General features: G+C 34.6%; 1 protein-coding gene and 1 long non-coding RNA gene across 11 annotated transcripts in view; one reads left to right on the top strand and one right to left on the bottom strand.

Moving 5' to 3' along the window:
- LOC144546455 (putative disease resistance protein RGA4) overlaps nucleotides 1–23374 on the top strand; it is a 131603-nt gene that overhangs the window by 54401 nt on the left and 53828 nt on the right. The gene's annotated exons all lie outside the window — the stretch shown is intronic.
- Nucleotides 17946–20118, bottom strand: LOC144546490 (uncharacterized). Its single transcript, XR_013508796.1, has 3 exons — nucleotides 19746–20118; nucleotides 18968–19092; nucleotides 17946–18178 (listed from the first exon to the last, which is right to left on the bottom strand). It is a non-coding gene; the product is annotated as an uncharacterized LOC144546490 (long non-coding RNA).

Genomic DNA, 23374 nt, shown 5'->3' with positions numbered 1-23374 from the left:
GTTTGATGTCTTTTCTGGAAACAATTAATTTAGCATGGATGGTCTAGGAATTCAATATTTTTCAGGTTCTCCTCTCTAGAAAGGTATCATGATCTTTTATATTATTTTTTTCTTTTCTTTTCAATACTTCTTATTTTTGTTATTCTTTACTATATTAAAATATAAATTCTTGATGATGTATATTTTATTGAAAATTCCAATGAGTAAAGATGTTGTCCCCCTTGAATCTGTCCCCTATCTGTCCCCCTAACAACCTTCCTTTTTTGTTCCCTCACATGGTCAAAACCCACCCTTTTTAATCTTCTCTTAGAAAGAAAGAAAAAAAATTCAACACAACTCAAAACTCACCCTGTTCTTCTCCCCTACTGCTCGCCATCATCTACCCACGCCGACAGTTGTGATGGCGGTCGAGATCCGGCGAGGCGAGCGTGGTGCACCGTCGAGATCCGGTGAGAAGAGAGTGGTGCACCGTCGAGATCCGGTGAGGAGAGAGTGGTGCACCGTCGAGATCCGGCGAGGAGAGCGTGGTGCACCGTCGAGATCCAACGAGGAGAGCATGGTGCACCGTCAAGATTCGGCGGGGAGAGCGTGGTGCACCATTGGAGGGGGTTCATGCTAGCCCAGCGAAGGTTGTCACAGTGCAACATATGAATACTTCATTAGTTAGATATGAATACTTCAGTTCTTAGATATGCATACTTCATGTTACATATGAATACTTCTTGGAAGAGGTGGGATGAGAGAGATGAATCTGACTTTGAATTTTGAATTGTATAAATTATTTTGAAAATGTATGAATATTTTGTAATCGTCAGTATGAATAATTCTTTAGTTAGATATGAATACTTTATTGTTTTAGATATGCATACTAGTCTGTTGAGAATATTTCTTGGTCCCAATCTGGGCAGGTGTGAATATTATTAGTGTCAGATATGAATATTGTTAGTGTCATGTGTGAATACTTCATTAGTTAGATATGAATAATTATATATATGAATATTTTTATTTGTTAGATATTGAGTACTTCATTAGTTAGATATGAATACTTCATTTGTTAGATAGGCATACTTCATGTTAGATATGAATACTTCTTGGAAGAGATGGGTGAGAGAGATGAATTTTGAATTGTATAAATTATTTTGAACATGTATGAATACTTCGTAATCGTCAGTATGAATACTTCTTGGAAGAGGTGGGGTGAGAGATGAATCTGACTTTGAATTTTGAATTGTATAAATTATTTCAAACATATGTATGAATACTTCGTAATCGTCAGTATGAATACTTCATTTGTTTAGATATGAATACTTCTTTATTTAGATATGAATAATATATAGTTTCGCTGTAGTGGTCCCCAATCTTGGCAAATGTCGCTTTCAGACGATTGCGGTCCCCAATCCAGGCTGTCACAAGACGTCAATGGTCCCCCTGGTCGTTACTGGTCCCCTCCAGCTTGTGTTTACATATGATGAATGGTTATGATAATAAGTATGAATACTATAAATTCGTATGTATGAAATCTATACGTTTTGATTATTAATAAAATAACATTAATCTTGATCTTTGGTGGTAGTTAGCACGTTTTAACTATTTTTTTTGTCTTTTAGTGCGGGGGACAGATAGGGGACTGAAGTAGGGGGACTGTTAGTGGATCCCAATTCCAATATGATCTATGTAAAAGATATATATAGTGCTTGAGTATCCTGTTGTTATTAAAATTCACACTATATTTTATTTTCACAAAAATAAAAAATAAATCTTTCGCAATCGCTTTTTGCGAATCATGTAGAATGTCACGATTATTATTAACTGTCCAATACATGTATAAATGTGCATGTGTCTGAGTGTCTCATTAAATTTTTCTAGTTTTGAAAAAAATAATCTGAATAAATTGAATATTTTTTATATAGGCATTGAAAAATGGTATAAAAAAATAATTGATATAAAACTGAGATTTCAACCTATAATTAAAATTTGAGATATACCGACATGTGAATTCTGTGATCTATACCGACCTGGTTGTAACGGGAAAGAGAATACGATTGTAATATGGCTATGGATTAAAATCAAGGACTTTAACTAAGTGACAAGAATTGCAATTTAGTGAGCCGTTATTTATATATTCCTAATTAAGGTACAACTTTTTAAGGCTAAGTGCGAGTCTGCTTAAAAGAAAAATTATACTAATATATAAAATGATGCATGTATTCTTTAGCTTATGCTAATATTATACATGATAAACACATATATATTACATACTTGTTAGTTTGTTGAGTTAAACATTGAGTTATTATTCTTCAATATAGTTAATAAAAAGTCTAATATTCGACATAATTATTTTTATTTGCTATTTAATACTTGAAACGTTATTCGCAAACCGTCAGAAGAACCGTAAAGCGATTTCTCTCGTCTTTCCCTTTCTAAGCAGTGATAACTTATTCTTTATGAAATATCGATGAAGAAAGGATCGACCTTACTATTAGAATTTTCTTTTTAATTGCATGTCATTAAAGCAATATTTATAGGGAAGATGAATATGGCACAGTCAGTGCATCCAACGAATTGGTGGATAATAATCTGATACACACCCTTTCATCAACTGATAATAGTCTCTGGATTAATAGTGCATCTTTATTTAATCATGTCGGTTATGAGATACACTGTATCTTGCGTTATATATCAGTATGCATCCTTAATAGCGCCTTTTAATTACTATGCAATGAATTCAGCCAATGCATCAATGCACCCTTTATTTGATCTATCAACGTGTGGATAATAACACACCCTCTATTTAATCAACTATGCATTGGTCAACGCACCTGTTGACTTGCGCATCTTTTATTAAGCAGTCTGATATGTTAATATGCACCTGCTCAATTAACCTTGGATGCATATGTTAATAAGTCAGATACAATAGCGCCTTTTAATAGCGCCTATTAAGTTAACACATGCATCTGTTAATTTAATCAAGCCAAAGGATGGATATGCACCATATGCATGCACCCTTTAGTCAACATGAGTCAGTATGCACCATTCAAATCACGCCTATATGTGATAATCAAGGCCTAATTAAATCACGCCACTTAATTAAGCCCATTAGTTTTATTTGGGCCACATTATTTTCTTACACTGTCGTCACTAGTGGAGAACTTGGAATTAGTGTCGGTTGTTTATGGGTATTAGTGTCGGACATTAGGCGACACTAATCAGGCTGATACTAATACTTTGTAAATAGCCGACACTAAAAGTAAGACATTAGTGTCGGCTATTTATTAAAAAGCCGACACTAATAAGTATTAGTGTCGGCCATTTAATAAATAGCCGACACTAATACTTATTAGTGTCGGCTTTTTAATAAATAGCCGACACTAATGTTTTTTTTTTAAAAAAATAAATTTCAAAAATTCACTATAAATCATAGAAAATTTTAAAAATAAAATTTTTTGTTCTGGAATGCTCATATATTTTTGCTGAACTATATATAAAACAAAGATATCAAATAATTCATCATAATTTACAAATAACACTAAAACAGAAAATAAAATATCATCCAAATTGCTCATTTATTGTTATTCTTATAAATGGTTTGTGCAAACCCTAAAACAGAAAATACATAAAAGACACGACGTCTGTTTAAATACAAACCCTAAAACAGAAAATACATAAAAGATACATAAAAGACCCTAAAAACTCTAAAATTATAAAGAAAGGTCCAAAAGTCCATGAAGGAAGACTCGGATCGCGAATCTGAGCCAGCAAAATGGCGAAACCAATCTTAGATTGATTTCGAATCCGGTTTTGGGCTGTGGAGTTCCTGTCAAAATTTCAGCCCGATCTGACGGACGGATCAAAAGTTACGCCCCTTTTCGTGAAGCATGCGCAGGACCATATTGCATCACATCTTCTGGTATTCGCCTAGAAGAAGCGGCTAGGTTTGAGAAGATCAGATCGGAGAGAAGCGTGAAGCGAAGTGAAGGCTATGTTTTAAACCCTAGGCGTGCGTTTGAAAGAGGTGCGCGGGACTTAAAATGAAATTTTTTTAGCTTTAGTGTCGGCTGTTTATAAATAGGCGACACTAATAACTGAGAATTAGTGTCGGCTGTTTATAAATAGCCGACACTAATTGTTAAGTATTAGTGTCGGTTGTTTATAAATAGCCGACACTAATACATTAGTGTCGCCTTTTTATAAACAGCCGACACTAATTCTCAGTTATTAGTGTCGCCTACATATAAATAGCCGACACTAATATTATTAGTGTCGGTTTTTTGTAAACGACCGATACTAAAGTATTAGTGTCGGTTTTTTAAGGCGACACTAATTGTATATTCTCCACTAGTGCGTGAATATTACCGTCGTTAATAGAAAAAATACCTTTATGTCGGTATATCCTCGCGGATACCCTCCCATTCTTGTAATTATACAAAACAATAAGGTTTGCATGTTCTTTTGATCAGACTGATCTATTCTATAATTTTGGTTGAACTTGGGACCCAATAAACCCAATGAAGAGTCTCTTTTTATGGTAGTAATGGGTTAATTAGGATTGTTGTTGTAATTTTGGAGGTATTCGTTTAGGTGGGCCCGATGTAAAGTGATTTCATAAAACGATGGAGGTATTCTTTCAAGTAACGTAATTTTATGTTTATTTTAAATATTAGTATATTTTTTAAATTTTTCTGGGAAAAACATAGAAATATAAGTTTATTCTATAAAAGAAATTTACGGTGAGACATAATTATATATATATTTTTAACATCAAGTATGATTCTTTTAAAAAAAATATAGAAATAGCACCATATTATTAAAAAAAGTTGAAGTCAGGAAAGGTAAGTATGCATGACTCTATGTGCTCCGTCATTGTAAAATATGCATGATATATATCAACTAAAACAATAGAAACTACCAATCACAAAATTTGTGAGGCATGCAGAAGACAATAATGTATGATTTATTTGTTAGGTGAGTCTTTTCAATTAGATGACCCCGTGACACTTTATAAACCCTAATAATGTCATCGCTTACATAAAAGTTAACTAATAGAGCTCAAGTGCATATAGTATCTGGAACTAAATATTAATATTACTTTCCAAGAAAGGCTAAATTTGCTTGTGATATTGGAGTAAATAAAAAAGAACAAAATTGATTGAAATGGCAAAAATTATTGGAGTAAGTATTAGTTTAATTTATATTGTTCAAATTTTTGAATTATACAAAAATCATAGTTCAATGTATTTTTACAGTTGAGGTAGTGTTTTGAGAAAAACTGATATTAGAAATCCTTGCACACTATATAAAGATTATTAATATTTACAATTAATACTCATTATCTTGGTAATTGGTTAATTTCATATAGGTGATTATTGAACACTACCAACGTTGCTCTCTCCAGGCATAGAGTGCCCCAAGTGGATTTAGCACAAGACTTTTCAAACAATCGATCTCAATCTGCCATAGGATATCATAGTTCTGCAGGGATGAAGAGATGAGTCCTGATTTGTCCATTGTGTTCTGGGGCTTGGAGACCAAGTAACTTAAAAAACTGCTGAAACTATAGCAGCAGTTGTATCTGTGGTTGGGATCGACATGCGCTCTCCAGGTTAACCGCACAGGTCTTCTATACTTAGCGATTTTCAAATGCCGATTGTCTTTTGGTTGGTTTTCGGCTCCAAACTGCATGTTGTTTGTGACCAATCCCCCTTGACATCTTAAATAAAGTCGGCCACCTTCTCCTCTCTCTAGGAGCTTACCAAGATCTGAGCATATTTTCCATATAGGGGCTCAGGAAAGGAGGGTCACACAAGCTGATTGATCAAAGATGTCAAAGCAGGCAATGTGCAGCTGATTATCAAGCTGTCATTTTTTAGATATGATAACAAATCCTTGTTCCTTATAAAGAAGTAAAGAACCCATAACCGCATTCTGTGTCTTTACCTAAAAACATAAAAAGTGTATCATCACCATCTTGTTGTGGTGACATGCCAGTGCACAATGGGTAAAATGCAAAATCTGAAGACTCCAAGAACATGAAAATTGCAGTGAATTTAATTATTATATTTGAGCTATATATCGAAAATATATAATACCAAAATCGGAAAAAGGAAAAGTTTTAATTGATTCGAACAGAGAAGAACTTCTGACAAACCTACCTATCTTAGATAATTCAACTAGAAAGAAACAAAGTCGATAACAAAATTGATTCCAACAGATGGAGTAAAGTACCTTGAAGTAGGATTAAATTTTTTCCATGTAGACGCATCACTTCTAAGGTAGATTGGTTTCAACAGTTCAGATTCCTCGTTTGAGGCAGCTTTGCATGTAGACGCATCACAAAGAGACTTGGTGAACATAGGAACACCCTAGTTATACTCTATATATGGTACTTAATCTATCTTCTAGAGTTGAATTTATCTGAATGCTGAATGCTAGAATATTTGAAAGATTTAGTATTTATTAAAGTAATTTAATTTTTATGCATGACTTGCTATTGAAAGAACCGACAGAAGAACCGACAGCATCATATCTAGTTTTGGTCATTTTGTTCGCATACTCTTTTTTTACCCTATAAAAATATTAACACGAGTTTTCATTGATAGAACTATATTATGCATTTATTATGTTTATTTCAAAATTAAAAGACTTCAGTAGAGATGGAACTATATTACCCATTTTAAATCTTACCACTAACACCAACAATTTGAAAGCTGAGGGAATACAATGCCCATTGGACAATGAGCAGTTTCATCGACCGTCTTAACGTTCGATTATTAATTTATTAGGATTAATGGATTGACTGGATGGTATTATTTATTGAAAATTTAATTTATAAATTAGCATAATCTGGTAGCCATTCATCAGCTATATGGGCATTGGAGCGCTCAACAAACAAAATGCAAAGCTGAAATGATAATTTTCTTTATTTTGTAAATATATTTTAGTGGTCTTTATAAAGATCAATTTGGGCTACTAAATAGACTGATCTATTATACAATTTTGAATAACAAATTTTGTTGAATTTGGGGACCAATAAAGAGTGACTATTTATGGTGGTAATTCTACAATTAAGATATGTGTATTATCTTGAATTCCCATGTCACCGGAAGCAATAGAAAAAGGTATTTCCTTTAATAGAACATCAAATAATTATGTTTTCTTCTCTTTAAAAAAAAAAAAATTATGTTTTCTCTATTTTCTGGATGAATCTGTATGTATACAAGAGTCTGGCTAGTATAACATCAGTGTCATTTCAGTCTATATAACACCAACTCTAAAACTTATCGAATTGACTTCAAACAGTAAATCCAAACCGTTCAAACCGATCTACTTCAATAGTTGTGCGTTTACATGTAAAATTTATAACTTTTTGAATTTATTTGGTATCAAGTCAAGCGGTCAAATGTGTGAGTTTTTATGTCAATTCTAATACATTCATTTTTCAATTTTTTTACCGCTTGATTTGATACTAAAATAACTCGAAAATATAAAAAGTTTGCATGTAAACGCATCACTCATAAAGTAAATTAGTTTGACCGGTTTGGATTAGTCGTTTGAACTCTAGTCAATCAATTTTGAAGTTAATGTCATGTTACACCAATGTCATACTAGCCGGATTCTGTATACAATGGTGGTGCACAAAATGAAATTCATTTGTACTAACTTTTCTTTTACTAGTTATTTCACCGAAAATCAATCATAATTTCCACAAATTAGAACAAATAGCTTGAAGTAAAAGAATGAGATAGAAATATTGAAGACGATCATTAACAAACAGTATAAAAAACTAGAGGGTATCCATAAAAAATCAGGTGATCTAAATTGACTAGAAATGACAAGTGGTCATGGCCATATAAAATTGTTGATTTTTTATGTAAGCCCGAATTAACACTACTAGAATTTCCGTTTTTTTCAAGGGTAGCATCTGTATTTTCAAGGATAAGAAGGGCCCTTGGAAATGAAATTGAGTTTGCTGACACATTTAACTATTTTCAAGGGTAGGCCATTGGAAATAGTAGCGCATGGAAATCCCTGATGCCAACCCTTGAAAATGCTTGCTATCCACCCTTGGAAATACTTTTGCATGACCCATGACCCGCTAAACAGAACGAATACTATATTTTATTGAGAGCCCATATTATTTTCAAGGGACTACCCTTGAAAATGTTTTGGTAAGTCTGTTTATACTATTTTATAGTGAGGCTCATGGAAATGCTGAAGCACAATACCCTTGAAAATACTTTGTTGATTCAGTTTATATTATTTTATGTTGAGGCCCATGAAAATGCTGGAGCACACCCTTGGAAATGTTTTATTGATTCAGTTTATATTATTTTATAGTTGGACATAATATTTCCAAGAGACTACCCTTGAAAATGTTTAGCTCCTAGAGACAGAAACATTTTTGTTTATTTGAGATGCCCCTTTGAATGATGAAAATAATAAATCACAACAATAAAACTAGTACAATAAACACCCACAATTCCAATTAATAATACTAAATTATATAAAAAGATTACTAAATAACACGATAATAATATCATATTATCCAAGTATCATATTTACAAAATCAAAGTACCTCATTATTCAACACACAATTTCATGTATATATGATTAGAAAAAATCCACCTACAATTTTTCTCAAAACAATAAAAAGTGTAAAAAAATCCACTACAATTTTTCTTCGTAATCTGATCATTTGTTCATTTCCTTGTATGCTTCCATCTCCAATTACTAGACTAAGAGGCAAAAAAAAAAAAAAAAGCAATGTCAGCTCTCTCTCTTTTTTGAATAAAATGAGGTCATGGATAAGATAAGTTATTTCACCATGTACAAGATAATAAGAAGAAGACTTAAATTAGTAAGACACTAGTTTACCTTCTTTGGAAATGGTCAAATCTACAAAATTTCATACAAGTAATTCAATTGATTTTGCACAATTCTCCTTTCAAAATGACAAAATCTGTTTGTTGGTAAACTGCAGTTCTCTATTCTGACAGTCTGATTTGTGATTTTTGCTGAGAGCAATTGGCTGGGCCAAATTTGGAGTTTTTTATATGGAAATGACCATCAATACTTGAACTTTATGCCTAATTAATTTCAGAATGTTTATGGCTCAGGGACTATGATGAACAGGTGGTTTTCTAACTGACAAATTTCAGGCTGGTAGCAATTTTTCTGAACCAGTCCCAATTTCAAAAGATGAACTTCTAAAATCGATCATAAATCACAGAAAATTCCAAATCAAGAAATTCATTTTTCAATATATTCATATGAATGTCCTCCACATGTAGATGTAGCAGTTTGAACATATTTGAATTAGAGCTATGCTTTTCTATTTGTTTAGTGCATAGTGACTTGTAAATAACCAATGAGACAGTACTGGTACTGGCTCCTTAGTTGTCTCTCCTTTTATATCTTTATTTGTGCAAATGGCAAGTTTGAGATTCTGTTCTATACCAAAATTTTCTTCCTTGTCAAAAGTAAAATAATAAAAAAGAATATATAATAAAATAAACTTGTCTTGTGTTTCTCTTCAAGTTTCTCAGATGAATCAAATGACAGCTGATCTGTCAAATGGACCAAGGATAATTTGTGATAAAGTGAAAATGACCAACTTGTCCTTGAGGCATCCTCTTGCAGGTAGTAACAAGAGCCTCGCCAAAACTCCTCTAGCTGAGACTTCATAACAGCATTCATTTTGGTTTCTTGTGATGAATGTATAATATCTACTAAGTTCAGTAATCTCTCCATATCCTATATAAATTCAATTCAAAGCATTACAGTAATATTCATGGCAACTTCCAGTTTCTTCCTTAACCCTTCTTTGCAAATATTAAAAAAGATGGCAGACCATTTGATAATCTAGGCACCATTTGCAAAACTGTAATTTACATATTTTACTTGGTAGGCAGGGTAATTAAATATATTACAAGTACTGGCAAGGTATATCCTATTTGAAAGAGAAACCCCTATTTCTTCTCAAATTTGTGTAAACACGAAATGTTACAACCCTTGCAATTTATATACACTGGTGTAAGTAAAACAAACTTTAGATTACTTTATTACCAAAGTATTTCTTTTCTCAAATATGTTTTGAGAGAGAGAGAGAGATTACCCTTCAGAAGCAAGGATATTAACACGTGCCACAATTTCAAAATGTACCATAGCACCATGAAATCATCCTTTGTAGGTCGTCATCAGCCACTGTAACATTCATGAGCACCAGTGATTTGACAGAACGAATGCCGGTTAATTCTGATGGCACCACCAGCCTATAGGTGCTGATCTCCACCTTTACAATCGTGTCGCAAGCAAACACTGGAGAGGGTATCTGGTAGCAGCTATGGAAACCAGTGTTGGAGATAGGCAGCTCCTCCACACCAGCAGAGCAGACAACACTGAAAACCAGGTAAAAATCATCAACATATAGTTCGCGTATATTTACCTCTGTGTCAAACTTCTTAATGACAGTTTCTCTCTCTCGGCTGAGACCTCTCCCTCCCTCTCTCTCTTTTTTCTTCTCACAAAACCGAGTTGGGGTGTTTCCACCTCTCTCCTCTTTTACTGCTCATTTCCATTTTTCTCTTTTACTGGTAAAACCCTAATTCAATTAAAAAGCCCCAATTAAACAAAAATTAATCAATATCAGTGTATAACAAAAAATGGTTAAAAAAATAGAGAGAAGAGAGTACCAGTTGCGGAGGAGGTGAGTGAAAGCAATCTCGGAGGGGGCGGTGTAACAGAGCTGCGGCGGCGAAGGATGGGACCGACGGAGAGGGGGAAGACAGCAGGGAGGGGACAGAGCGCATGGTGTCGACCTTGGGTTTCAGGCTGGGATTCGTCGGAGGAAGGGGAAGGGAAAAAAAGGTGGCGGTGGAGGAGGAGAGGAGGCAAAGGGAGGAGAAGGGGTGGTGGGAATGAGGATCGGAGGGGAGTAGAGAGAAGGGAAATGCGGAAAAAGAAGAAAAAAAAGAATCGATATCGCTGAAGAAAGGGAGTCTGCATCGTCTGCAATAACTCAAAAAAAGAAAGAATCGATACCAGCCGTCCGATTATAAACGGAGTCCATCCGACCCTCCCCTAAAACATAGGGGTCTTTACTTTTAGTGCGGATCTAATTTTCACGACTATCAAAACAAATCAGACGGTCTAGATACTTAACTCAAAAGATTCATTTTTGAGTTAATGCAGAGGATACGAATTCGAAGAAAGGGACCCATTTGTCAGAGACGCTGTTTAATTCATTATACTGTAGCAATCATCAAGGATTAGATACATAGTATAGATTGGTCCGGATCTCCTGAGATAATGGAGATGTCCATTGACAATCAGGATGACACATTTTTAATCGAACGGCTTAGATTTACAAATGTTCATAGCCCTTCGATATCTCGATATTCCATCAGCCAGATGGATAAGTAAATGAACATGAAATCAGATCAAACTTTGCTATAAGGAAATAAATGCAGTGCTCTTTAATTTCAACGGTTCCGATCGACCAACGAACAATGTGTTTACGTGCGTCTTCATTAACTCACAGAGCAAGAGTTTATGTTCTATGAAACATATACTCTTGCTTTGTGAGTTAATGAAGGCACATGTATACATGTCGTCCGTTGGTCGATCGAAACCGTTGAAATCAAAGAGCACTGCATATATATTATTGCAGAAAATTTTGATGAAATTTTATATTTATTTACCTATCCATCAAGTCGACGGAATATCAAAACATCGAAGGGCTATAAATACTTCACGTTGGATCAAGGCTCAGATACAACAAAACTTCAAAACTTTTATGTTGGTTGTGTTTAATATATCTCCTTGATCATTTCAAAACAAATTTAGAATCATTTCATTGAAAATCAACCGTCGATCATTTACGTGAAAATGAACGGTCCGCAAATATTTGCTAAATTTGAAGGGGCAAATAATGATGAAAGTCTTTAAAATTGACACTTATAAGTATAATTTGGCCCTAAAAAACATAAGTAATTTTAATTTTAATTTTTTTCATATTATTTGATGTATATGCATTACATAATTAGCAAATATCAACCTCCAAGCCGTCTGATAAATAATAAATGGTGATGATGTACTTATTTGAGGTGATTTTATTAGCAAAGCAGTTTTAAATTATGCAGCGCACAACCTATATAATTTAAGGAGCTTCTAAAATATCTGATACACTGCTTGAAGCTAAAACTGCTCTGTTAAAATCTATACTTCTCAAATTTTTTGTTCTCCCATTTCATCCAGAGAAGATTTTTAGGCACCTACTCTCTCTAAAATTTTCCATTCCCTCCAATTTTATCCGCCATTTTCCTCTTCTTTTTTGGAAATTTCAAATGGAGTTGCCGCTATCACCAAACCTAATGCCGATCTTTTTCACTTACGATCTAACCACTAGACCTTACCTTCGCCCAATCCCACCACCAAACCCTTGTGCACACGCAAACTTCCATCTGTGCTCTCCATCTTCTACAATGCAGCCGCCGCGACGAGGTAGCAGAGGTGGCGACTAAGATGGCCGCGATGAGCAGTGGCTGAATTTGTGAATTTACGCATCTGATTACAATTTAAATTAACACAAGTCTCTCTCTCTCACACACACGCACACATATGCGCACATAGAATTCTAACGCAATTGACCTCCTTCTGCCTAATAGGAACTCTGAAGAGGCCCAAATTAGTCGTGTCAGCACAGAAAATCTCGCTTCCTTCAGTGACAACAAGTTTAGTAGCATGGCAGGTATGCTACGGGGAACTGATGAGTTGATTAGTTATTATTGTCTTTCTTGTGGTGCACTTCAACTGTTTGATGAAATGCCTCTTTTGCTTGCTTATGCAAAATTGACAGTTTTTTACTAAATTTTTTGACAAACTTTATTAGATCTTCTTCATGATTTACAGTTTGGCTGTTATTTTTGGTGCTGGATTAGTAACCAGCTTATCCCCTTGTACATTGAGTGTTCTGCCATTGACTCTAGGCTACATAGGTAAAACAATTTCATAATGCATGCATTAGTTAAATGATAATGTTGAATGCAAAGTACATTTCCCTCTCATGCATTTCACTTTTTTTTAACTTTTCAGGAGCCTTTGGTGCTGGGAAAGATTGAGGAGAGGTAATGAAAATCTTTGTTTAAGAAAAAAAAATACCTTAATGGAGGCCCATATGAACCTCTAGTGAAAGAATGATGATATTAATATGTTTAGTCTAGTTTTCATAAAACTAGCTACTAGAGCACATCGGGTTTATGTGATAAGCTGGAAGAACAGTTACTTTATTAGGCGCAACAGTAACTGTTCTTTCTCATATTATTTCCAAAAAATTATAACGGGCAAGAACAGTTACTTTTAGAGAGAAAAAAAATAACTTAGGCGCAATAGTAACTGTTCTTTCTCATATTATTTCCCTATTTCTCACATTGTATCAATTCCACATTGGTTTTCATTATTAGGCACTAAAAACTGAATAAATGGTGAATTGCAGTGCTGAGGGGCTAATGGAGGCTCAATTGGTCATAATTGAATATTATTGTAGCCTTTGCCATATTTGCTAATATGCTACTATAACTGCTTGATTTTAGCTCTGGTCGAGTTGTTGTGTGCAATATTCATCTCCTACATGGGGTACGTATTTTGGATTTACTTTTTTGTTGGTATCCTTGTTTCATCATGTCAATTAGGCCTGCAGTTTGCTTGTGGAAGAGATGAATGCACACTTGGTTTTACATGCTGGCCTTATACTTGACTTCTATATAGGTGGCAATAGCATTAAGAGTGAGGCTATGGTACTATATATGCATAGTGCATATTGGTCCGTCCTACGGATCAATATTTTCATTTTTAAAGTCCAAATGTCAATCTGAGTTATTCAACATGATTTCTATATAAGAATGTACATGCAAAATTTATATTTTAATCCTTGGGGGATTATCTTTTGTATTCTTGGCATTTGTTTGATTAACTAATGTTGAATTGAAAACTAACTAATATTTTGGTTTTAGCTGAAAAACTTTAGTTCGATGATGACAAAAAGCAGTCCAGATTCATAAGCAAGTTAATGAACTTAAGGTACTTTCATATATACTTGTAGTTATTTATTCTATGCTTTTGGTGCTTGTAGTATTTGTTTTTTTATTTTTTAACAGGATCTTACCGATCTATTAAATTTTTCCACCTTCTTTTCATACAATGACTTGCTTTTTGAAAATATTTTGCTAAATGACTTGCAAGGTAACCTTCCTCTCTCTTAAGTATTTTTTTTTTCGAAATTTTTGGCAAAGGTTGTTCCTCCATCTAAAGTAACTTCTCATTTTTTAGAAGTTAAAGCCTTAGTGATGTTTCACTTGTGCTTTTAATTCTCAATTGAAAAAATGCAGGTTTTGCTTTCTGACAATCCATAATTGTAGTTGTCAATTAATAGTAACTTATGCTTTTTTCATATTTATTATTTGGATAGGTAAACTTTATTTCATAGATTTGAGTATGGCTCATACAGTTACAGAGGATACGACATTGAGAATCATTTCAATGAATATGCTGGTTTTGATTTCGACTATATACAACCAGTAAGTTCAAAAATAATGATGAACTTTCTAGTCTATAGCCCAAAATTAAGAGGCTTTATTTGACAATTAATGATATTTGTAACTCTGCTTTAGATATCCATATAAGGAGGATAGTTTTGTCCTTTTTCAAAAGGTATCAGAGATTATATATCTTTTCAAGTCTGCTATTTTTTTATGATACTGGTATCAATATTGCTTGCCTTCTCTTCTATTTTCTATTATTTAGACATTGGTACAGTACAGGTACACTGATACAAATCACTTGATTAAAATTGTGAAAATGACGAGACATTGGTACAGTACCAGTACAGTACAGGTATGCCAATTTCTGAAAATGTTTCCTGCTTTGGTTGCTTAATCAAGTTTAAACTAGTATTTCATTATACCTATCCTTGCTTGTATGACCATAATTATATGCAAAGCATTTTTTATTAATTCAAATTGCACCTCATATCATTATTGTATTTGCATTGATGCCTACTAATTGTGTTTGTGATCATCATCGAACATTGGTTTATCTTAGCAATTCTAGTTTTAAAATTGCATATAAAGTGGTTAATTTGCCTCAAACATTTTGAATTAATTGAAAACTAGCCTCTCCACAAGCAGTTGATGTAAAGAACAAAAAACTATTATTTTGTTGACATCTGGTTACTTTTTTATCAAATTTACACTAGCAAGATGGTCAAGTTAAAAACACAACATGGAGTGATAATAATGAGATTCATTCTACCATAATTAGATACTACTTTGACAATTGACACACTGATCATTATAACCAAAGATACCCAACAAATTAACCTTGTCAATCTATTGTCTGTTTATAATGGTATGGCCATGTTAGTCCTGGGTACCAACATGTACTTTACATCCAAGATTTTATTTATTATTATTTAATTTTAATTATTGAAATTTTAGCAACTGAGATTTAACTTATACCTTCTACAGTGAGGATAAGTCAAACTATATGTCCAGGCAAAACTTACCATCGTCCATGATAAACAGCAGCAAGGTAGAGTACAATTTTTAGTAACTTATCACATTTTTGCAAAATGCATTTCCAAGCTAATAATAATAATATAATTCTCATAATTTATTTTCTTAATATTGTAGGTAACAGACTCGATAATTTCACATGGATGCTCACATGGATGTTTTCTTAATATTGTAGGTGGCAATCTACCTTCAACTTTAACCAGACCTTTTAGTGTCCGAAAGTGCACATTTTGGTGAATTTACAACCTCTAACATATCAACAAACTAGGTGGTAACTTATTATGTGAATTTTTGTTAACTCATAGCATAGTGGGTATATTTTGGGTATATTAGTAGTGTGCAAGTACACAATACTGTGTTGTAAAGGGTTTTTCACTTTCTTTTGATACAATGTGTTGATTATGCTATGTTAATGATTTATGCTTATTAAATGCTTTGCAATCTCTTTTCTCAATGTGTTTTTTATCGATTTGTAAGATGTGTTATCAGTTTGAATGAGAATTGGGAATTGTAAAGGAATATTGGGTTGGTGCCGGGAGAATAATCCAATGAAAGCATTCTGGTACAAAAAAAAAGGAGGCTAGTATTTCCAGGGGTATATCAATGGAAAAAAAATGCATGGACCCATTTAAATAATAGCACCAATATCTGATCAGGTGGGGCCCACTTTCGCTGGTCATGGATATGCTGGGGTGGGTCCCTCGTAAACTACCCTTGAAAATACTCTAGTGGGTCCCAGGGGTGTCACCCTTGGAAATGTTCAAGTGGGACCCATGTTCCCTCCCCTTGAAAATAATCTGATGGGCTCCACGATGCTCCCCTTGAAAATAATCTGATGGGCCCCACGATGCTCCCCTTGAAAATAATGTAGACAGTGGCCAAGTTTGAAAGTATTTCCAACGGCCCTTTTTTCAAGGGTATTCTCTTGAAAAAAGTTAGAAAAGAGTATTTCCAACGGTACCCTTGGAAATACTGACTATTTGCAAGGAGGGTATTATCAACGGTAGTATTTTCAAGGGTAGCGCTTGAAAATAGCGATTTTTGGGCTTTTTTCAAGGGTAATCTCTTGGAAATAGCCATTTTCGGGAGCATGAAAAAAGAGTGAATTCTAGTAGTGTAATGTTTAGAAGATCTATAATTCGATGATGATCTAAATATCCAAATTGGTTATCTTCATTCTCTCCAAGTATTCACTCTATTTCATAAAACAATGGAGGTATCCTTTGAAATTGACGTAGTTTATGTTTATTTTAAATATTAGTACAATTCTTTTTAATATTTCTGGGAAAAACATAGAAATAGAAGTATATTCTAAAAATAAATTTAGGGTGAGACATGATTTCATAATTTTTTTTAGTCAAATATAATTTTTTTCAAATAATATAGAAATAGAATAATTTTTTTTTAAATGATGTCAGGAAAGACTCTCTGTGTTCCGCCATTGTGAAATATGCATGATACCAACTAAAACAATAGAAACATCAACCAATACAAAATTTATGTGGCATATAAAAGGCAACAAATGCATGATTTCTTTGTTAGGTGAGTCTTTCCAATTAGATGACCCCGTGACACTTTATAAACCCTAATATTGTCATCGCTTACATAAAATATTAATATTAAATAATATTATTTTCCAAGAAATACTAAATTTTCTTGTGATATTGGAGCACTACTAGAATCTCGGTTTGTTGCATGGATAAAATTTGGCTTGTTGCAACGGCTTACCCATGCAACAATCCCTAAAAATGTCAGTTGCATGGGTTACCCATGCAACAAGTCCCAAAAAATACCGTTGCAACAACCCCCGTTGCAACTAATAAATTTCGGACTTGTTGCATGGGTTTACCATGCAATAACTTATGGAATACTTGTTGCAACGGTGTGTCCATGCAATAAGTACCCATGCAACAAATCAGTTGCAGGAAGTAATTGCAACGATATAGCATTGATTAGTTGCATGGATGAAGTGTGTGGGTCCCATGGATTAGTTGCAACGATATAGCATTGAGTAGTTGCATGGATAAAGTGTGTGGGTCCCATGGATTAGTTGCAACGATATAGCATTGAGTAGTTGCATGGTTAAATGTCGTGGGCCCCACATGGTTTGTTGCATGGATAATTAACCTATTAGTTGCATGGACAAAGAAGGTGGGCCCCACCAGGTTATTTGCTAAGATATTGTCTGGTCCTCATATTTGTATAGATTTTACGATGCAAAAAATTGTTGTTACCAAAAAAAAAATCCAGGCCCAATTCTATAATTCACCTCGTACAAATTTGGTACCTGTACCGATTTGGTACCAACCCATAAGCAACCAAAAAATCTTTTACATTACACATTGAAACATAATAAGAAGAACAACACAATAAAACATGGAGAGTAACATTTTAATTATCATTATAATAAATTCAAGTTTTTCTTGAAACATCAGACCAAACAGGATTGCAACCAAAGCACTATAAATAACTTGTTTCTATAACCAAAACCCGTTAAAAACATAGCGAGTTGATCAAAATTGATTTGAAAACCAACATGCTTAACAGTACCATGTCTTCTAAGCTCGAAATACCAGTCAAATTGTTCTTCTGCTAATTGCACTACCTTCATCCTGAAACAAAAATTCACCAACAGTGAATTAGTCACTGTTAAATTTTAAATTCAGAATCAACAAAGATCACAACAATATATTCGAATTAATTAGTCCATGATTCCTTGAAGGAAAAATTTGATAATTACCAAAGTTTATACAAGACATTCTCAAAGCAAAACTGATGGAGGCGATAAAAAGTCCAACCAATAAAAATTAATAGGATGTTTATGGTGGTAGTAATACAGTGGGCACATTACTGCACAGATTAACAATTAAGCTATTATAACAAAAAATCAATTGAAAGGAATGACTGAGAGAAGATTCATCAACATTTAAATTCATTGACATGGTCCAATTCAGAAATATAGCATGTGTGAATGGGTATAAAATTTGGTGGATTCATTTTCTCATTTCTGATTAACTTCCTTTTATTAGGCACTTCCTAATTGGTTTTGAAAATTGCTACCCTTAAAATCAAAATTTTGGTTTAGGAAGGACTAAGATCAGAATTGACCTGGAATTACAATTCAGAAATATAACCTTTGCATCAATGGCTACAAAAATTTGGTGGTTTCACTTTTTCCATTTCTGCTTAATTTCCCTTAATCGGGTAATTATTAAAATCGTTTTCCTTCTTAATTTTCAGCACAACCATATCTAATTCCAATTATTGAAATTAGAAAACAAGTCCTTTGCAACAGCGAACTATATATTATAGACTGGACCCATTAAGGAAAACAACCCAATTTTTCATTACTCAATTAAAGACTTAATTATTTGTATAAAAAGAGAGGAGAAATACAGAACTGATGAAGGGAAGAATGAGGAGAACGATGTAGACCACTAGGCCACCGTTGGAGGAGACGAAGAACTGATAGATTTTATATAATCCAGTTAATATTGTAAATGGCTACACTTTGATATATACCACCCTGCATGGATTTGGACATCATGGCACCAAAAATTAGTACACTCATAATAACAAGTTCTGGTATTTTGTGTCATATTTGAATACAAAAAATGATTAAATTGAATATTGGCAGAATTTCATGGTAGTGAGTTCTTTGAATTCAGTTTCAGAATTTAAATAGAAAAGGTGGGTTATTATGTCATATGAAAAACTTACCATAGTATAGGTTTTACCAATTCCAGTCTGGCCATATGCAAATATGCAAACATTATACCCATCAGGTGCAGATTTATTAAATACTGAGGTACTTGTTTTAATTTACGGTTAAAGAAAATTACCACAATCTGTCAGTAACTCATTTGAGAAATTTATGCATCTTAGTCCTTGGTTTTTCTATTTTTTGTCTGTGTCACTCCTGCTGAAACTGACGCTGCCATAAAATCTCATTTTGATATTTTCCTTTAGATCAATTTTCTATGGACGGTCTGATGTTTTCTCCTCAAATTAAAACTGGAAACCACTTTTTTTTTTTTGAGAATAGCTACCCAAGCAAGATAAATGGAGCATCTACTGCCCTAAATCCCACGGTATAATCCTCAAGACTTGAAAAGAAATAAGATTATATAAAGCTACTTCAACAAAACATAAAATTTAGCACATTCAATTATCAATTACCCTCAATATCATCTCAAAGTGATGTTCGACAGTTCGACTCAGGTGGTCTTCCGATCTCCTTTCCGAGGTGGTCACAGGCGGAGGCAGCCACAGGTACAGCGACGATCTCCTTTGCGAAGCGGCAATCCAAATTTCTTCTTCTTTTCCCGTATTGTGCACATGTGGCGGCGATGAGACAACCAGCCTTGCTGCACGTCGGCACCTGCCTTGCAAGAGTGAAAGACTTGAGTAAATTATGTTTCTGTTTCTGTTTCTGTTTCATGGTTCAGAAATCATACAAGGACAAAATAGTCATATCTAAAAAGTATACAAATTAAATGTCAAGTTACCCCACAATCTTTCCTCTCTCCTTTCCCCTCTTAATAGATTTGTGGAGCATGTACACCCTTAATGTTCTTTAGAAGAAAGCAAACTGGAGCATAACAGTGACAGAAAAATAGATGATATAATAAAGAAGTTAATTTCTCTCTGAAAACTGATATCTGTTTCTGAGCCATATACATCTATTTATATACACAACTGTAACCTAGCTTTTCTAAATAAGGAACAATATTTACAAGGATAATTTAATTGATTAAATTTCCAAAGTAGAGAAGAGAGGAGACGCCATAGATAGATAGAAATCCTTAGAGGATTGATAGGATTATTGACAGATTTAGGTAGGATTCTTAACACCCTCCCTCAAATTGATGATGGTAAGGAAACCAGCATCAATTTGTTTACGAAGAAATCATGTCGGGTAGTGGTTAGCGCCTTCGTAAAAATATCTGCTGTTTGAAGATTGGTGGGCACATGAGCAAGTGATATCAATCCTTGCTCGAATGCATCTCTAATGTAGTGGCAATCGACCTCAATATGCTTCGTGCGTTCATGGAAGACTGGGTTTACTGAAATTTGAATGGCACTGGTGTTGTCGGCGTGGAGAAGTGTAGGTGAGGTCTGTGCACATCCCAGTTCTTCTAGTATCCCTCTAAGCCATACAACCTCAGAGCACGCTAATGACATTGCTCGATACTCTGCTTCAGTTGAGGATTTGGAGACACGATCTTGTTTCTTGCATTTCCAAGCTAGAAGAGCATGTCCTAGAAAGACACACCATCCTGAAGTGGATTTTCTTGTGTCTGGGCATCCAGCCCAATCGGCGTCAGCATAGGCTGAAAGTTGGAGATCATTTTCAGATGAAAAGAATAAGCCTCTTTCTGGTGTACCTTTCAAATACCGAATAATGCGCTGAACAGCAGCTAGATGCAAATGTCGAGGAGCATGCATAAACTGGCTTACCACATGTACAGCATAAGAAATATCTGGTCTTGTAATTGTAAGGTACACCAGGCTCCCAACTATGCTCCTGTACATCTCTGGGTTAGGTAATAAGTCCCCATCTTCTTTGCTGAGCTTGAGGTTCACTTCCATCGGAGTTCTGGCAGTAGCAGAATGTTGTTGTTGTGCCTTCTCTATAATCTCACAGAGGTACTTGTGTTGATTCACAAACAACCCTTTTGTGGTGTGATGTACTTCTAAACCAAGAAAGTATTGTGCTTCTCCAAGATCTTTCATTTGAAAGGCAGCTGTTAAGGTATTTCGAAGCCTAGATATGCTTTGCAAATCATCACCTGTGATTAGTATATCATCAACATAAACAAGTGCCAATGCAATACCTTTCGGAGACTTAAAGATGAACATAGAAGGATCATACGGGCTCTGCTGAAATCCAGCAGATAGAACAACATTTCTGAAAGTTTGAAACCATTCTCGTGGAGCTTGCTTAAGCCCGTACAAAGATTTCCTTAGCCTACAAACCTCATTAGGCTTAGAGAGGGGCAGACCTGGAGGTGCCTTCATGTAAATTGTCTCTTTCAATTCACCATGCAGAAATGCATTTTTCACATCCATCTGCTTAATAGACCAATTCTTTGCAGCCGCAATAGCAAGAATAATTCGAACTGTGGTCATTTTGGCTACCGGTGCAAAGGTTTGCAAATAATCAATTCCATATTCTTGACTATAACCGAGAGCCACTAAACGAACCTTGTACCGGTCTAACGTACCATCTGATTTTAATTTGACAGTGTATACCCATTTACACCCAATGGGTTTCACATTTTCCGGACAAGTAACCAAATCCCATGTTTCATTTTTGTGCAAAGCATCTAACTCTTCCTTCATCGCATTTTTCCAGCATTCTTGTGTCATTGCCTCATTAAATGACCCAGGAATAGAATTCACAGGAATAGCAGCCAGAAAACCATACCTTTGTGGAGCTTGAACGGGACGAGTTGACCGTCTAACCCACTCAACTTCATTGTTCAAAACTGGGTTTAACCCAGGGTTTAGTAAATCAGGCGCATGTGGTCTATCTGAATCAGGTTCAAGTGTATCACATGAATCAGGCCCGACTTGAGGGCTTGTGTTGGGTTCTACCTCAGCAGGAACAGGTTCTGACATTAGTTCAGAGTTTTCTTCTGTCTCTAATTCCCTTAGCAGTTGAGGACACAGGGTTTGGTTGTGTGGCTTGTGCTCAGGCTGTAGCATAGTAGTGGGTACCTTCTTTCTTTGTCGAGTATAAACAAAACCTGGTTTGAAACGGTTACTGGTAACAGAAGACAGTTGTTGTTCAATTAAGGGTTGGAATAAGTGCAAAACAGATGTTGAGATATTTGGTGATAGAGAGGGGCAATTATGATAGTAGAAAACAGACTCACGAAACAGAACATTGCGAGAAATACAAATTTTTCTTGATTTTGGATCATAACATCGATATCCCTTCTGACCTATAGCATAACCTAGAAAAACACATTCAGCTGACTGTGGGGTCAGTTTTGTCCTTTCAGATGGAAGAAGGTGAACATAACAAACACAACCAAATGTATGAAGGACATCATAGTTAGGTTGTCTTTTATAAAGTCGGAAATACGGTGATTCATTTTGCAAATTCTTTGATAATTGACGATTAATTAGAAATACAGAGGTACGAACTGCCTCATCCCAAAAAGTAGGAGGAACAGCAGATTCTAAAAGAATTGTTCTCACAGTGTCTAAAATATGTCGATTTTTCCGTTCAGGTACTCCATTTTGTTGAGGAGTACCTGGACAAGACCTTTCATGAAGAATCCCTTTGTCTAATAGAAATGCTTGAAAGTCATTTGACATATATTCCCCTCCAGAATCTGATCTCAATTTTTTAATGTCACAATCAAATTGATTTTTAATCATGGCAACATAATATTTGAACATCTGTGAAACTTCTGATTTTCTCTTTAACATGTACACCCATGTAAATCTAGTATAATCATCAATAAAAAGTACAAAATACTTGTATCCGACAGCCGATAAGACAGGAGACGGACCCCACAAATCAGAATGAATAAGTTCAAATGGACTTGTGCTTTTATTTGTACTAACTGAAAATGGGAGAGTTTTACTTTTCCCTAGAGAACAAGCAGAACAAGGACTGGAACTAACACTTTTATTAGGAATACAACCTTTTTGAAACATTAAAGATAAACTATTAGAATTTAAATGACCTAATTTCCTATGCCACAAGACCCAAGGGTCATGTGTTTGAGAGACAACCAAAGCAGATCCAATTGAATTTGACAGATTTTGTTTATCATCAATAAGAAAGAGTC

Source organism: Carex rostrata, chromosome 29 (assembly GCF_964058835.1).
Source record: "Carex rostrata chromosome 29, lpCarRost1.2, whole genome shotgun sequence".
NCBI classification, from domain to species: Eukaryota; Viridiplantae; Streptophyta; class Magnoliopsida; order Poales; family Cyperaceae; genus Carex; species Carex rostrata.
The sequence above is the reverse complement of the archived record's forward strand: the minus strand, read 5'-3'. Positions and strand labels throughout refer to the sequence as shown.